Genomic DNA, 18,297 nt, shown 5'->3' with positions numbered 1-18,297 from the left:
GCTATGTTCCCTTGCAAGCCCAGACAGATTCAAGGTCCACTACCCTCCCCAGGGGCCCTTTACTGTTAGAGATCTAGAAGGAGCTGCCAAGGAACTCAAGGGCAGAGAAATATGAATTGAGATGTGTTATGTTCATTGCACACACATCAAAAGGGTAGATGAAAACATAAAATACTCTTTCTGGAAGTTGCAACATAACACAACTTTATTTCTTAGAATCCAGAACTCTAACACACAAGAAACAAAAACAGAGAGAAACAAAGCAGGTTGCACCCCAAAGCAGAGAAACACAACTCACCCCACCCTAGAGGCCAACTCTGCAGCTGTAATCACTTGCTTCTTCCCTACAGATTTCCCTAGGCTACCAGCAGAACCAGGAAACCCCTTATAACTTAAAGTGATAGCTTGTAATTTTAACAAGTTTTTAATGCATCACAATACACATTATCAAAGTTGGATCCCAAGTTATTTAGCCACTTGTCAATTATTTCAGGTACATCCAGGGAGAACTCAGCTGCTGTGCTGCCAAACATTCTGGGTATGTCAAGGCACCTGTCTATTTGTATTTATTTAAATATATTACCTGTTCTTTTCTTACAGAGTGGGGATGAGGCTGGAATAAACCAAGCTCTGTGGCATCATCTACCTGTAAACCCAAGGGGCTTTCCACAGACTCTCCCCCACTCTGTGCTGTGCAAGCCCTACTGAAGAGGATGGTTTGCCCAAGCACAACATGGATACTAGTGGGGGCTAGGCTGTGCTGCCACATGGAGGCACTAGACCGCTAGATGCCCTGGGACCCACAGGATTTCCCCATGGATCTTTTGTATATCCACAACCACTGCCTGCTGCATGGGGGCAGTCCCCCACCCCCCCAAATGGGATGATTCCAAAGAAACTTGGCAAGGTGAAGCTCCCAGAGGTCCCTGGCTCCCCTGACAGGTGTTTTTATGGAAGGCTCTGATTGGCCTTAAGTGCATTATACTCATAACCACAGGGAGGCAGAGGTAGGAGCCTCTAGATTGCAGGCCAATAACATTAGGAAGGGCCAGCCCCACAAAGGCAACAAGGAGAGAACATGCCTTTGTTGGAATCTTAAGGACATACAAATTACCATACTGGGTCAGACCAAAGATCCATCTAGCCCAGTGTCCTGTCTTCCGACAGTGGCCAATGCCAGGTGCCCCAGAGGGAGTGAACAGAACAGGCAATCATCAAGTGATCCATCCCCTCTCATCCAGCCCAAACTTCTGGCAGTCAGAGGCTAGGGACAGCCAGAGCATGGGGTTGGGTCTTTGACCATCTTGGTTAATAGCCATTGCTAGACCTATCCTCCATGAACTTACTGAATTTGTTTTTGAAGCCTATTATATTTTGGCCTTCACAACCTCCCCTGACAAGTTCCACGGGTTAATGGTGCGCTGTGTGAAGAAATACTTCCTTTAGTTTGTTTTAAACCTGCTGCCTGTTAATTTCATTGGCTGACCCCTGGTTTGAGTGTTATGAGAAGGGGAAAATAACTTCTTCTTGAGTAGTGTCCCTGCGGGTGCTCCACTGTAGATACGTCTGTGTTCCTGCACTGCCGATCAGAGAACTTTGGTAACAGTGTCAGTTGGGTCAATACATGCGCAGTCTCTCTTCCTGCTGCGCTGTCCTCAGTGCCTTCTCAACTGCTCTGACTAGAAATGGAACCTTTAGCTGTCCATTAGCAGATCATTAACTCTTCTTTTCAGTTGTTAATCTTTAGCTTTTAGAAACCCTTTAGCTTTCTTTTGGCTTTTATATGGCTGTGCCTAAAAAAAACAGAAACAAACAAACAAACAAAAAACCAACAAAATCAACAATTACAAAAAACCCACCGGACAAGCAGGTGGACAAGAAATATTATGTCCTCACAAAGGAATCAGAGTTCCTGTTCACCCACCCACCACTCAATTCCATTGTGGTGGACGCTGTGAACTTTGTGGCCGACAGCACCACTCTAGGACAACACCCTATGACAGAGGTTGGAAGCGCCTTGATCTCTTTGATAGAAAGGTGTACTCCTTGTCTACCTTGCAATTTCACGTTGCCAACTACCAAGCGCTCATGGCAAAGTATGACATAAATTACAATAAATTACACAACTTTATTGATAAGCTGCCGGAGAGCTCCCAGGATTCCTTCAAGGCCATCATCCAGGAAGGGCAACTGGTGGCAAAAACATCTTTGTAATCGGCCCTTGACCCTACCATCACAGCTACCAGGACCATCTCCATGGCAGTGGTGATGAAATGGGCGTCATGATTCCACCTCTCGGAATTCCCAAAGGAGATGCAGACCATGGTGGCGGACACCCCCTTTGGAGGCGTGAAGCTCTTCACTGAGAAGACTGATGCCTCTCTCCATTGAAGGGTCCCAGGGCCATTCTTGGGTCACAGAGAATCTACACACCAGGGCAAAAGAGACAGTTAGCTCTCAATACCCATAGAGGCCTTATTCATCCCAATTCCTGTCACAATGGAACTATGAGCCCCAGGGAAAAAGGGAAAGTTCTCAAAGCAAAAATCTTTGGGCTCTCAGACCTCGACCCATCCACCTGCCCGTAAACACCACTTCTGATGGGCAGGTTGAGGCGCTGCGAAACCACTCCCCACTACTATCTATGACCATGCACCCATTTGGCCACCGTTTGACAGCATTCTGCAGTGCCTGGGAGTGCATAACCTCGGACAGATAGGTCCTAGAGATCATCAGATCCAGCTATTCCATCCACTTCACCTTCCTACCCCCTCCACAACACCCTTCCCCGTCTCTCTTCAGGGACCCTTCTCACGAGAGTCTACTATGCAAGAGATGGATTGCCTCCTGCAGTTAGGAGCCATAGAACCAATACCTCAACATCTACAAGGCAAAGGGTTCTACCCGTGCTACTTCCTAATACACAAAAGGAAGGGATGTTAGACACCCATCCTGGACCTCAGAGTTCTCAACAAGTTCGTCAAAGCTCAGAAGTTCAAGATGGTCAGATTATTGACAATCATTCTGTCACGGGAACAGGGAGACTGGTGTTTGGCCCTTGACCCACAAGACACCTCCTTTCAATACTACTGGCTCACAGATGTTTCTTCAGGTTCACTCTGGGAAATGACCATGACCAATACAGGGTCCTCCCCTTCGGACTTTTATCATCCCCAAGAGTATTTTCCAAAGTTCTCTCAGTGGTAGTCACCCATCTACAAGCCCAAGGGATAATGATCTACCTGTACCTGGATGATTGTCTCCTCAAAGCCCAGTTGCTTCTGGAGGCTTGTCAAGCCACCGAGGACATGATACACTTGTTCACAGAGCTGGCCTTACAGACCAATTCCCAGAAATCAATCCTTACACCAGTGCAACACCTGGAATTCATAGGGGCTAACCTAAGACGCAGGACAGGCCAAAGTCTTCCTACCTCAGGACAGGTTTCTATCCCTGGTATCGCTTATAGAAATAGCTCAATGCAGCCCTTGAGTGCCAGCTAGAATCTGTCTCCAGCTCCTGGGGCATATGGCAACCGACACAGCGGTGATTTTATACAGCAAACTTTACATGCTGTGGTTCAGCTTGGTTCACAGACCGAACAGGGACAGTCTGGCCAGACCCCTGTCACTGCCCACCCGGATCAGGATCTCCTTGGACTGGTGGAAGAACACAGCCATTGTAGGCAAAGGCACCACCTTTGTTCCTTACCACCAACACATCCCTCATAGAATGGGGCACGCATTTAAACGGCCTCACAGTGCAAGGCAAATGGAGATATCCCTGTATATCAATCTCCTTGAGTTGAGAGTGGGCAGGAACACCTGCGCCCATTTCCTCCCACTGATAACAGGGTTGCATATAAAGATCCTAATGGGCAACATAGCCTGTATGTATTATTTCAATCACCACAGAGGAGCCAGATCGCCCTCTCTTTGTACAGAGGCAATGAAACTGTGGAACTGTGCATTTCTCACAACATCTCCTTGTACATGGCTGACCTCCCGGGCATGCACAACAAGATAGTGAACAAACTCAGTCACACATTCCCGCATGACCACCAGTGGGAGATGCACTCGTCAGTACTTCATGACTTATTCACGTGGTGGGGAACACCATCCGCAAACCTGTTCACCACTTACCAGAACAAGAAGTGTCCATGATACTGTTCTGGGGTTGGGGGGATTGGACACTCTCTTGGCAATGCTCTTCTTCTCCCCAGGACAAGGACTGTCTTTACGCCTTCCCTCCATTTCCTCTTCTGCTGAAGATCCTGCTGAAGATAAAGAGGGACGGAGCTCATGTAATTCTGATTGCTCCTATGTGTTCAAGACAGACCTGGTCCCCTTGCCTGATGCAGCTTGTGATGTGCTCACTGATCTCCCTTCTGGCCACTCCACACCTTCTCTCTCAGGACAAAGGGAACACCATACATCCCAACTTGGGGATCCTTCACCTCAAGGCATGGCTCCTATGTGGTTCCAGCACCTAGACAGCTCATGCTCAGAGGAAGTGCAAGAGGTTCTACTGCACAGCATAAAGTCCGCCACACGGCGCATTTACCTGCAGAAATGGTCCAGGTTCTAGATTTGGTGCATGTCCCAACAGATCTCTCTGGTGTCAGCAACTCTTCCACATATTCTGGAATATGTCCTGACCCTTACAAATTGGGGTTATTCCTGAGCTTGCTCAGGGTCCACCTAGCATCTATGACAGCATTTCACCAAACCTTAGAAGGGTACTCAGCAATGTTCCCTCTAATATTTTACATCCACATGCGGAATGAATTTTGTTATGTGTACCAATATGGAGGTGATGTGTGGTGGGGGGTGGGGCCAAGGATTTGGAGTGTGGGAGGGGGGTAGGGGCGGGGGAAGATGTTTGGGCTTGGTGTGCAGGGGGGTGATGGCTCTGGCTCGGGGTGCAGACTCTGGGGTGGGGCTCGGATGAAGGATGAGGGAGGGGACTCAGGGCTGGAGCAGAGGATTGGGGTGCAGGGGTGAGGGCTCTAGCTGGGCATGAGGGCTCTGGGGTGGGGCTGGGGATGAGGAGTTTGGGGGGCAGGGTGTCCTGGGGTTGGGGCCAAACGACTCCCCCCAGCCCTCTCCCGCCAGCAGGAGCTCTGGGGCTGGAGCCGAGGTGCCTCTCCAGTGGCAGGAGCTCCAGGGCTGGGGGAGAGGCCCGCGGCAGCCCTGCATGCCCCAGCTTGCTCCCCTCTCCAGTCACTGCCCACCCCTAACTCTCCAGACCCTTGTGACTGCGTGACTGCGTGGCCCTTTATAGCCTGCTGTGCAGCTGCGCAGCTTAGAGGGAACTTAGGTGCTCAATACTATCGCACCCAACCACTAAGAGGTTTCTTAAAGGAATAACAAACCTCTTCCCTCAACCTCAACTTTCTTCCCCTTCGTGGGACCTAAACCTAGTGTTGAAAGGGCTGACTAGGCCCCCCTTCGAACCTATGGCCACCTCTTTGCTAGCACATCTATAGATGAAAATGGTCTTTCTGTTTGCAATTACCGCGGCTAGAAGAATAGGGGAAATAGCAGCTCTGATGGCACATCCCCCGTATATAGTATTCTTTCCTGACAAGGTTACATTTAGGTTGCATCCCACGTTCATCCCTAAAGTGATCTCCTTGTTTCACATGAATCAGTCTATTCACCTTCCTGCCTTCTACCCTACGCCTCATCGAAACAATAGGGAGGCCATACTACACACCTTACATCTTAGGAGAGCCCTTGTATTCTACCTCCATAGGACAAAGGCCTTCAGGAAGTCCCCTAGACTATTTCTCTCTATGGTGGAAAGATCTAAGGGTATGTCTACACTACAAAATTAGGTCGATTTTATAGAAGTCGATCTTTAGAAAGCGATTTTATACAGTCGATTGTGTGTGTCCCCACTGAGGGCATTAAATCAACGGAGTGCGTCCTCAATACAATGGCTAACATCGACTCATGGAGCAGTGAATTGTGGGTAGCTATCCCACAGTTCCCGCAGTCTCCGCTGTCCATTGGAATTCTGGGTTAAGCTCCCAATGCCTGATGGGGCAAAAACATTGTTGCGGGTAGTTTTGGGTACATGTCGTCAGTCTCCACCCCCTCCCTCCCTCCCTCCAAGAAAGCAACGGCAGACAATCATTTCACGCCTTTTTTCCTGGGTTACCCGTGCAGATGCCATAGCACGGCAAGCATGGAGCCCGCTTAGCTCACCGCTGTTGCGGTGAGCATAGTAAACACCTCGTGCATTATCCTGCAGTATGTGCAGAACCTGGCTAGGAGCTGCCAGCAGGAGGATGATTGTGAGGAGGACATGGACACAGACATTCCTGACAGGACTTTGGAGCTGTGCTCCGGCTCTGCTCCAGCTCCAGGCAAAAACCTGTAGCTCCACTGCTCCGGAGCTGCTCTGAGCTCCAGCTCTGGGCTTTGCTCCAAAGCCCTGGTTCTTGAAAGCATGGGATGTGGAAACTGGGACATCATGGTGGCAGTGGGGCAGGTTGATACAGTGGAACACTGATTCTGGGCCCAGCAAACAAGCACACACTGGTGGGACCGCATAGTGTTACAGGTATGGGATGATTCCCAGTGGCTGTGAAACTTTTGCATGCATAAGGCCACTTTCCTGAAACTTTGTGAGTTGCTTTCCCCCTCCCTGAAGTGCAGGAATAGCAAGATGAGAGCTGTCCTGACAGCTGAGAAGTGAGTGGCGATAGCCCTGTGGAAGCTTGCAACACCTGACTGCTACCAGTCCATCGGGAATCAATTTGGAGTGGGCAAATCTATTGTGGGGGCTGCTATGATCCAAGTAGGCAAGGCAATCACTAACCTTCTGCTAGTAAGGGTAGTGACTCTGGGAAATGTGCAGGCTATAGTGGATGGCTTTGCTGCAATGGGATTCCCTAACTGTGGTGGGGCAATAGACGGAACCCATATCCCTATCTTGGCACCGGACCACCTTGCCAACCAGTACATAAACTGCAAGGGGTACTTCTCAATGGTGCTGCAAGCACTGGTGGATCACAAGGGACGTTTCACTGACATCAACATGGGATGGCCAGGAAAGGTACATGACGCTCACATCTTTAGGAACTCCGGGCTCTTTGAACAGCTGCAAGAAGGGACTTAGTTCCTAGACCAGAAAATTACTGTTTGGGATGTTGAAATTCCAATAGTTATCCTTAGAGACCCAGCCTACCTCTTGCCCCCATGGCTCATGAAGCCATACACAGGCACCCTGGACAGTAGTAAGGAGCAGTTCAACTATAGGCTGAGCAAGTGCAGAATGTGCCTTTGGACGTTTAAAAGCTCGCTGGCGCTGTTTGCTGACTAGGTTAGACCTCAGCGCAACTAATATTCCAATTGTTATTGCTGCTTGCTGTGTGCTCCATAATATCTGTGAGAGTAACGGGGAGATGTTTATAGCGGGGTGGGAGGTTGAGGCAAATCGCCTGGCGGCCGATTTTGAGCAGCCAGACACCAGGGCGATTAGAAGAGCACAGCTAGGCGTGCTGCGCATCAGAGAGGCTTTGAAAACCAGTTTCATGACTGACCAGACTACGGTGTGACAGTTGTGTGTGTTTCTCCTTGATGCAAACCTGCCCCCTTTGTTGATTTTAATTCCCTGTAAGCCAACCACCCTCCCCCCTTTGATCACAGCTAGCAAAGGAAATAAAGTCACTATTGTTTTGAAACCATGCATTCTTTCTTTATTAATTAAAAAAAAGTGAGATAACTGACAAGGTAGCCTGGGTGGGGTGGGGGAGGAGAGGAGGAGGGAAGGACAAGGCCACATTGCTTATTGTAGCCACACTACAAATCAAAACTGTTTGAATGACAGCCTTCTGTTGCTTGGGCCATCCTCTGGAGTGGAGTGGCTGGGTGCACGGAGTCTTCCCTCCCCCCTGCGTTCTTGGGCATTGGGGTGAGGAGGATATGGAACTTGGGGAGGAGGGCAGGCGGTTATACAGTGGATGCAGCGGTGGTCTGTGCTCTTGTTGCCTTTCCTGCAGCTCCACCAGATGCCTGAGGATGTCCGTTTGCTCCCCCATTAGCCTCAGCATTGCATCCTGTCTCTTCTCATCGTGTTCACTTAATGCTTTCCTGGGCTTTGTCACTGTATGCCTCCATGCATTCAGCAGTGCCCTATCAGTGCGGTAGAACTGAATGAGCTCGGAAAACATGTCATCGCGAGTGCGTTTTCTCCGCTTTCTAATTTGCGATAACCTCTGGGACGGAGATGATAGGGGGAGCATAGAAACATTTGCACCTGTGGGGGGGATAAAAAGGGAGAGTAGAATTTAAGAAGATACATTTATGAGAACAAAAGGAAGACTCTTTCACAGTGAATCAACCAATTCACAGCAGACAGCACATGTGCTTTAGGTACAAGGTCACATTTTGCCTTTTATATTGAGCACCTGCCGGTATGGTGACACATCACTCACTGCTGGGCAACAGAATTCGGTTTCCAGGAAGCCATGGTAAACCAAAGGGTAAGCGGGGTTGGCTTCTTCCGTCTTCATAACATATGGGAATGGTTTCAAACTGCAGCACCCTCCTTTCCCATAACAAGCAATGCTGGTTGAGTTTGCCATTTAAAAGGAGGGGCTGCGGTTTTCGGGTGGATGTGAAGCACACCCCTCCTCCCACCCTACTGCATGGCTATTCTCTGGATGATCCCTTCACCCCTCCTCCCACCGCATGGCTATTCTCAGGGATGATCCCTTTTAGCCAAGCGCAAACAGCCCAGCATGAACGGGGTTCTTTTACTGTTCCCTTACAAAAATTCCCCTATTTCAACCAGGTGACCATGAATGATATCACTCTCCTGAGGCTAACACAGAAAGATATAGACCGAATGTTGCTTGAATGTGACCAAAACCCAGGATCATTTGCTGCCATGCTTTGTGCTGCAATGATTCCAGGCTACTGGCTTGGCATGGTAAAGTGTCCTACCGTGGAGGACAAAATAAGGCAGCCCTCCCCAGAAACCTTCTACAAAGGCTTTCAGAGTACTTCCAGGAGAGCTTCATGGTGATGTCCCTGGAGGATTCCCGCTCCATCCCCAGACACATTAACAGACTTTTCCAGTAGCTGTACTGACTGCGAATGCATCCCAAGTCTTCAGGGCAAATCAAGCATTAAACACAATTGCTTTTAAACCCTGTAGCATAGTTACAAAGGTGCACTCACCAGAGGCGCCTTCTCCAGCTTCAGGGTCCAGAAACCCACCTTGGGAGGGTATTGGCTCCAGGGTGATGAAAAGGTCCTGGCTGCCAGGGAGAATGGATTCTCCGCTTGCCTGCTGCACATTCTCCTCCTCCTCTTCCTCATCCACAAAATCTTCCTCCCTGTTACGTGAGACTCCCCCTTTGCAGGTGTCCACGGATAGTGGTGGGGTAGTGGTTGGGTTCCTCCCTCCCCCCACCCCAGAATGCCATGCAGCTGATCATAGAAGTGGCATGTATGGGGCTCTGACCCGGAGCAACCGTTTGCCTCCTTTGTCTTTTGGTAGGCTCGCCTGAGCTCCTTAATTTTCACACAGCACTGCTGTGTGTCCCTGTTGTAGCCTCTCTCCACCATGCCCTGTGCGATTTTGGCATATATATCAGCATTTCTTCTTTTTGATCGGAGTTTGGCCTGCACAGATTCTTCTCCCCATACAGCAATCGGATCCAGTGCCTCCCATTCGGTCCATGCCGGAGCTTGTTTGCGATTCTGAGACAACATGGTCACCTGTGCTGCTGAGCTCGCCACGTTGACCAAACAGGAAATGAAATTCAAAATTTCCCAGGGCTTTTCCTGTGTCCCTGGCTAGTGCGTCGGAGTTGAAAGTGCTGTCCAGAGCGGTCACATTGGCGCACTCTGGGATAGCTCCCGGAGGCCAATACTGTCAAATTGTGTCTGTACTACCCCAAATTCGACCCAGCAAGGTCAATTTTAGTGCTACTCCCCTCATCGGGGAGGAGTACAGCAGTTGATTTTAAGAGCCCTTTAGGTCGACGGAACGGGACTGGTTGTGTAGATGCATTGCTTATAAAATCGACCTAACGCGGCTAAATTCGACCTAACCACATAGTGTAGACAAGGGCTAAGGACTCAGCGATATCAGCCCAAAGACTCTCCAAGTGGGTCTTGAATTGCATCAGGCAGCTACCAAATTCGTAATGTGACCCTCCTTGGGTCACTGAGCACGAGGTCGATCTCCTCATCTGTCACCTTCCTCAAGGATGTCCCCATCTCGGATATTTGCAGAGCAGTGAGGTGGGTGTCAGCCCACACCTTTGCAGAACACTATGTGATCACTGGGGACTCTGCCTCCGATACCATCTTTGGCTCCACAGTACTGTCATTTGTGACTGACGCGACTCTGAAGTCTCAGCCTTCCAAGGGGACACTGCTCAGGAGTCACCTACAGTGAACACCCATAGGGACAGTACTCAAAGAAGAGGTAGTTACTTACCTTGTGCAGTAACAATGGTTCTTCGAGATGTGTGTCCCTGCTCTACGACCCGCCCTCCTCCCCTCTACTTCGGAGTTCTCACTATGACTCTGGGTAGAAAAGGACCTGAGGATGATTAGTTCCCACGTGCTGGCTCGCCTCATGGCACAGCATGAGGAGAGATGGTGCATGTGTGGGCCCAATGGACACTGCTACCAAAGTTCTCCAATCAGCAGTGCAAGGACGCAGACACACCTACATGCAGCACCAATAGGGGGACACATCTTGAAGAACCATCGTTACTGCACAAGGTGAGTAACTTCCTCTTCCTTATTCACTTTCTCCACATTAGTCATGTTTTTATAGACTTCTCATATCCCCTGTTAGTCATTTCTTAGATGAACAGTCCCAGTCTTTTTAATCTCTCCTTGTACGGAAGCTGTTCTGTACCCCTCATAACTTTTGTTGCCCTTCTCTGCACTTTTTCCCAATTCTAATATATCTTTTTGGAGATGGGGTGACCAGAACTGCACACAGTATTCAAGGTGTGGGTGGGTGTGCCAGGGATTTATATAGTGGTATTATGATATTTTCTGTCTTATTATTAAGGTTAAGATTTTGTCATGGGCATTTTTAGTACATAAGAACATAAGAACGGCCATACTGGGTCAGACTAAAGATCCATCTAGCCCAGTATCCTGTCTTCTGACAGTGGCCAGTGCCAGGTGCCTCAGAGGGAATGAACAGAACAGGTAATCATCAAGTGATCCATCCCCTGTCGCCCATTCCCAGCTTCTGGCAAACAGAGGCCAGGGACACCATCCCTGCCCATCCTGGCTAATAGCCATTGATGGACCTATTCTCCATGAATTTATCTAGTTCTTTTTTGAACGGTTATAGTCTTGGCCTTCACAACATCCTCTGGCAAGGAGTTCCACAGGTTGACTGTGCATTGTGTGAAAAAATACTTCCTTTTGTTTGTTTTAAACCTATTGCCTATTAATTTCATTTGGAGACCCCCTAGTTCTTGTGTTATGCACTTCTTTATTTACTTTCTCCACACCAGTCATGATTTTATAGACCTCAATCATATTCCCCCTTAGTCGTCTCTTTTCCAAGCTGAAAAGTCCCAGTCTTATTAATCTCTCCTCATATGGCAGCCGTTCCATACCCCTAATCATTTTTGTTGCCCTTTTCTGAATCTTTTACAATTCCAATGTATCTTTTTTTAAACGGTGCAACCACATCTGCATGCAGTATTCAAGATGTGGGCGTATCACGGATTTATATACAGGCAATATGATATTTTCTGTTTTATTATCTATCCCTTTCTTAATGATTTCCAACATTCTGTTTGCTTTTTTGACTGCTGCTACACATTGAGTGGATGTTTTCAGAGAACTATCCACAATGACTCCACACTCTCTTTCTTGAGTGGTAACAGATAATTTAGACCCCATCATTTTATATGTATAGTTGGGATTATGTTTTCCAATGTGCATTACTTTGAATTTATCAACATTGAATTTAATCTGCCATTTTGTTGCCCAGTCACCCAGTTTTGAGAGATCCTTTTGTAGCTCTTCGCAGTCTGCCTGGGACTTAACTATCTTGAGCTCTCCATGTGTCAGTATATAATGCCTGCATCTGTAACTTTCACTCTATGCATTTGAAGAAGTGATGTTTTTACCCACGAAAGCTTATGCCCAAATAAATCTGTTAGTCTTTAAGGTGCCACCAGACTCCTTGTTGTTTTTGTAGATACAGACTAACACGGCTACCCCCTGATACTTGAGTAGTTTTGTATCATTTGCAAAGTTTGCCATCTCACTGTTTATCCCTTTTTCCAGATCATTTATGAATATGTTGAATAGGACTGGGTCCAGTCCCCTGGGGGACACCACTATTTACCTCTCTCCATTCTGAACACTGACCATTTATTCCTATCCTTTGTTTCCTATCTTTTAACCAGTTACCAGTCCATGAGAGCACCTTACCTCTTATCCCATGAGAGCTTACTTTGTGTAAGAGCCTTTGGTGAGGGACCTTGTCAAAGGCTCTCTGAAAGTTCAGGTACACTATGTCGATTGCATTGCCCTTGTCCACATGCTTGCTGATTCCCTCAAAGAATTCTAATATATTGCTGAGGCATGATTTCCCTTTACAAAAGATGTGTTGATTCTTCTCCAACAAATTGTGTTCATCTATGTGTCTGATAATTCTGTTCTTTCCTAGAGTTTCAACCAATTTGCCCGGTACTGAAGTTAGGCTTTCTGCCCTTCAATTGCCAGGATCATGTCTGGAGCCTTTTTAAAAAAGGGACCTTTCATTAGCTACCCTCCAGTCATCTGGTGCAGTGGTTGATTTAAATGATAGACTACATAGCACAGTTAGCAGTTCTGCAATTTCATATTTGAGTTCCTTCAGAACTCTTGAGTAAATACCAGCTGGTCCTGGTGACATTACTGTTTCATTTATCGATTTGTTCCAAAATCTCCTCTCTTGACACCTCCATCTGGGACAGTTCCTTAGATTTGTCACCAAAAAAGAATGGCTCAGGTATGGGAATCTCCCTCATGTCCTCTGCAGCGAAGACAGATGCAAATAATTCATTTAGCTTCTCCATGAACGGCTTAGTGTTTCTTGGGTGCTTCTTTAACACCTGACTCATCCAGTATCCCCACTGATTGTGTGCCAGGCTTCCTGCTTCTGTTGGACTTTAAAATAAAACCCTGATGCTAGTTTTTATGTATTCTTTTTTGGTCTGCCTAATTATACTTTCCTTTTCCAGGGAAGCAAAATCCTATACATTTTGCATTATATTAATGAAAATTAGAGCTGTCAAGCGATTAAAAAAAATTAATCACGATTAATCGCGCAATTAAAAAAATTAATCACGATTAATTGCACTGTTAAACAACAATACAATACCATTTATTTAAATATTTTTGGATGCTTTCTATATTTTCAAATATATTTGTCCGAGACCAATACAGGTTCGAATGAGGATCAAGTGGAAGGGGGAAAATTGAGAAAGAGGCACATTGCAATTCAAAAACAGGTGGCCGTTTATTGATGGGAAAAAAATCACGACTTGGGCTGGGGAGGAGCACTTTTACCAACCAACAATACAAATTCAAACCAACCAACCAGAAATATCACCAGAGCAGTAATATAAAACAAGCTATATACATTTAACAACAAGGAATCTACAACCAACTATTTACCAAAAACCAGAACAAACATACAAAACTGAATAAACTGTAACAATTTGCCCTCTATACACTGTACAAGAGATTTGGTATCAAGTAATAAAGAAAAAGGGCCTAACCAACAGAATATCTACAAAAATTAATACATGCATACCACACTCCAGGCGCAGCTGACCAGCAGTACAGACAGCAAGGACGTGATGAGATGGAACCCAAAATTACACGACACGAGCTAGCTAAATCCGGAGGAGATCCTGGCTGAAAGGGTGATCAGGCCTTTCAGCTAACACGCGGACACTCCTGCTGATTTAGACCAGAGACATAGTTTTGTTCAAAGACCCTTGCACATGCTAGCATCTAATTGGTTCCCCGCTCCGACACCAACCAGGCTCCGAGCTGGTGCCCTCTACGTAACAGGCACTGCACACGGCACACTAGGCTTATGCACACGGCCCGCTGGAATTGTAGCACACGGTACCAATGTGACCTACAATTGACCAGGCAGAAGGTTCGAGAATGGTCACACGGCCCCAATGTGTTGCACATGACACCAAGGCGCTGCAAACAGCACCAAGGTGCTGCACACGACACCGATGTGACCTTCTGACGGACAATTGGCCATCCGGACGCCATGACAGAGCATAGGGCTGCGACAATATTAATTTCAATTACAACACAGAATACAAAGTGTACAGTGCTCACTTTATATTTATTTTTTATTACAAGTATTTGCACTGTAAAAAACAAAAGAAAGATGGTAGTATTTTTCAATTCACCTAATACAAGTACTGTAGCGCAATCTGTTTATCATTACATTTGAACTTACAAATGTAGAATTCTGTACAAAAAGCTGCATTCAAAAATAAAACAATGTAAACTTTTAGAGCCGGGAAGTCCACTCAGTCCTACTTCTTGTTCAGCCAATCGCTCAGATAAACAAGTTTGCTTACATTTGCAGGAGATAATGCTGCCCACTTCTTGTTTACAATGTCACCTGAAAGTGAGAACAGGTGTACTCATGGCACTGTTGTAGCCGGCATCGCAAGATATTTACATGCCAGATACACTAAGGATTCACATGTTTCAACCACCATTCCAGGGACATTCGTCCATGCTAATGATGGGTTCTGCTCAGTAACGATCCAAAGCAATGCGCACCAACGCATATTCATTTTCATTATCTGAGTCAGATACCACTAGCAGAAGGTTGATTTTCTTTTTTGGTGGTTCAGGTTCTGTAGTTTCTGCATTGGAGTGTTGCTCTTTTAAGACTTCTAAAAGCATGCTTCACACCTCGTCCCTCTCAGATTTTGGAAGGCACTTCAGATTCTTAAACCTTGGGTCGAGTGCCGTAGCTATCTTTAGAAATCTCACACTGGTAGCTTCTTTGCGTTTTGTCAAATCTGCAGTGAAAGTGTTCTTAAAATGAACAACATGTGCTGGGTCATCATCCGAGACTGCTATAACACGAAATATGTGGCAGAATGTGGGTAAAACAGAGCAGGGGACACACAATTCTCCCACAAGAAGTTCAGTCACAAATTTAATTAATGCATTATTTTTTTAACGAGTGTCATCAGCATTAAAGCATGTCCTCTGGAATGGTTGCCAAAGCATGAAAGGGCATAGGAATGTTTAGCATTTCTGGCACGTAAATACCTTGCAATGCCAGCTACATAAGTGCCATGCAAATGCCTGTTCTCACTCTCTGGTGACATTGTAAATAAGAAGCAGGCAGCATTATCTCCTGTAAATGTAAGCCAATGTGTTAGTCTTGGTGATTGGCTGAATGAGAAGTAGGACTGAGTGGACTTGTAGGCGCTGAAGTTTTACATTGTTTTGTTTTTGAGTACAGTTATGTAACAAAAAAAATCTACCTTTGTAAGTTGCACTTTCATGACAGAGAGATTGCACTACAGTATTTGCATGAGGAGAATTGAAAAATACTATTTCTTTTGTTTATCATTTTTATAGTGCAAATATTTGTAATAAAAAATAATATATACTTTGATTTCAATTACAACACAGAGTACAATATATATGAAAATGTAGAAAAACATCCAAAATATTTAATAAATTTCAATTGGTATTCTATTGTTTAACAGTGCGATTAAAACTGCAATTAATCGTGATTAATTTTTTTGAGTTAATCGTGTGATTAATTGACAGCCCTAATGAAAATCCTCTACAGCAACATTTCAGCCATTGAAAGCTCCATATAAAATGCCCTCAACTAGTTTCACTTGAGCTCCAAATACAGCTCCAAAGCAGGCCTGGCCTGTGCTTCCCTCATTGCATTTGCTGTTAGCTATGTCTGTAGTGTAATGTTGCTCAGAAACTCGATCTGATTTTCAGGTTTTTGTTTGCTGAATCTGTATATTAATTAGCATTGGCTCAGGCTGTTAGTCCATGTTATCCACCTGGCTATAAAGCACTGATGGACGCAGGGCCAATAGTCTGTATGCAAATGTCTTTTCTCCAGGTCTTGGCTTCGCTGATGCTGTTGTTTGGAGGAGGGGTCTGTATGAGGAGTCATGCTTGCAGTCTGCTCAGATATTTATGCAATCATAAATTTTCTTCCCCTTTCACTGACTGCAGCCCCACACTGGAAGTTGAGAGAATTCCCTCACAAATCTGAATGCCAGCAGGACTATTTCAAAGGGGACACAAGTTGTAACATGCCATACGATGCAAGGATGTGTATCTTGTTTTGTAAACTATCAAGAATTATTTCTTTTTAATTTCCAGCAACCACAGGACAAGCCATAAACTGTAAAAAAAACTATAAAAAACTAAGAGGAAACCTGATGGCTGGAGCTTGCTGCTGAAAAATGTATTAGAAAAGGCGGAGTCATTAATTTAAAAATATGGGGCTAGATTCTGCTCTCAGCTACACGGGGAGTACAATGCAGTGTTCCTACACATTTTTACCCTGGAGTTTGGGTGCTTGGCACTTCCCAGGATCAGGCCCTTACGTCAGTCACATAGCAGTCTAACTGAGTGCAGAACTCCACCCAAGTTTAAGACAAAGGTACATCTCAAAATTGCCATTACATGATATAAGGAGAAGTGATACCTTTTATTTGTAGAGAAGGAGTGAGGCTTTTAAAAGCACTAAACATACTGATAGCTAGCTAGCACTGTCAGAAGGAAGGAGGATATGGCTTTCTCACATTTTTACTATCCTGGTGAGTCCTCCTCAAATTAGTTGCAAAACCTCCTGTTTCTCCACCCCCAGCATCTGTTCAGTATCCATATTCTTAAGGCATTTTTGCTTTTATTAATATGCTCAGAGATCTCACCCTGATTTGGGAGTGCTCCAAAGAAACCAGAGTAATCACAGGATTCGACTGGATCTTGTGCAACAGCCTATCCTGGCTTTTCCGGGGCTAAGAGTTTCCTTACTTGTAGTCTCCTTAATGACCAATCTTCAGCCTTCCCCAGATGGTTGGTTTTAGAGGATTGGGAAATAATATATTAGTAATAAATTGGCAGAAATTCCTTAGTTGTATTAAAGTCCACCATCTGAATCTGACTGGTAGTCAAGGCAGCCTCCCCTTTCAGAAAAGACTAGGGTTTGATTAATTATAAGGAGCTGATCGGGAGATTATGACAGGCAGCAGCAACAAAGGCAACCCCCGCCACCCCCCCAGCTAAAATGCTGTACAAGTCTGTGGTTAAAAGGAACCCATTTCCTGCAGTGATCAACAGGAGTGAAACGAAGAGATTGTCTTATTTTTCTAAATAAATGCCCCTCCCCCCATTTTTGTATGTTAAAAACTGTAGACCTGTTTATAATTGATGTTGTGTGTCACTTACAAATCTGCTCTATATTTGTTTAGCAAAGGCTGTGCTGGGTTTGTGGGGAGAATTATTACAAATCCCCTTGATGTTTTACAAAGGAAGAAAAGCAGTTCAGGATCCTAGTCCGAGTTTTTGCCTCTTCACACTGTAAATAACTGACCCCGGGTCACATTGCTTATCCACTTCACCCTTTGTAGGCTGTTTCCTTGAGAAGCACAGAAATTCAGAGCCTTCTGGTTTCCATTTCTGTGCACTAGCGACCCCTACCTTTAGAGAGCGCAATAATCCGACATGGTTTGAATTCTTTCCACGTTGATTTCAGATCAAGCGAGCTGTATTGGGTATTTCCAAGTACATAGGCCACGGATCCTTTGCATTCGGGGGCACCAAAAGGAAAGCACGACGTGTATGTAGATCAGAAGGCAAAATAGTATTGCACTCTGCACGTGATGGTCTTTGGAGCTTAACACGCTTTACAGTCCCCTGTCACCAGAATCAAATCTACAGAAACCAGGAATTTCAAGCGCTGTATTTCTGTCCCAAACAGCATCTCTGACTGTTCCGAACTGGTCATGGCAACGTGTGGACAAGAGCGCTGCGCAATGCGTACACCCCAACGCCTGCGCTCCCCCGGCTCAGCTCCCCACGGGGGCTAGTTACGGGGAACGTTGGGTTTTTTTTTTAATGTCTCAACATTCCATCGACCACCGCCCCTCCCCCCAGCGGGGTCCTGGGGGAAGAGGGGTAGCTCCGCCCTCTGCAATGTATCAAAGTCCCATCCCCTCTCCCCCCCTCCCCGTTGGGTGAAATCCAATCACCGTCTTTCCTCCCCGCCCCT

The 18,297-nt window shown here is 46.1% G+C and overlaps 1 long non-coding RNA gene across 3 annotated transcripts; it reads right to left on the bottom strand.

The window, feature by feature from the left end:
- Positions 1 to 210: 210 nt before the first annotated feature.
- LOC128825037 (uncharacterized) lies at positions 211 to 18,226 on the bottom strand. 3 transcript variants are annotated; one of them, XR_008442579.1, is made up of 4 exons: positions 17,727 to 18,226; positions 4,143 to 4,276; positions 2,232 to 2,425; positions 211 to 1,793 (listed from the first exon to the last, which is right to left on the bottom strand). It is a non-coding gene; the product is annotated as an uncharacterized LOC128825037 (long non-coding RNA). The 3 variants fall into 3 exon arrangements; XR_008442578.1 differs by having other exon boundaries at positions 4,143 to 4,273; XR_008442580.1 differs by lacking the exon at positions 2,232 to 2,425 and having other exon boundaries at positions 4,143 to 4,273.
- Positions 18,227 to 18,297: the final 71 nt, after the last annotated feature.

Source organism: Malaclemys terrapin, chromosome 17, assembly GCF_027887155.1.
Source record: "Malaclemys terrapin pileata isolate rMalTer1 chromosome 17, rMalTer1.hap1, whole genome shotgun sequence".
In the NCBI taxonomy this organism is placed as follows: Eukaryota; Metazoa; Chordata; order Testudines; family Emydidae; genus Malaclemys; species Malaclemys terrapin.
The sequence above is the reverse complement of the archived record's forward strand: the minus strand, read 5'-3'. Positions and strand labels throughout refer to the sequence as shown.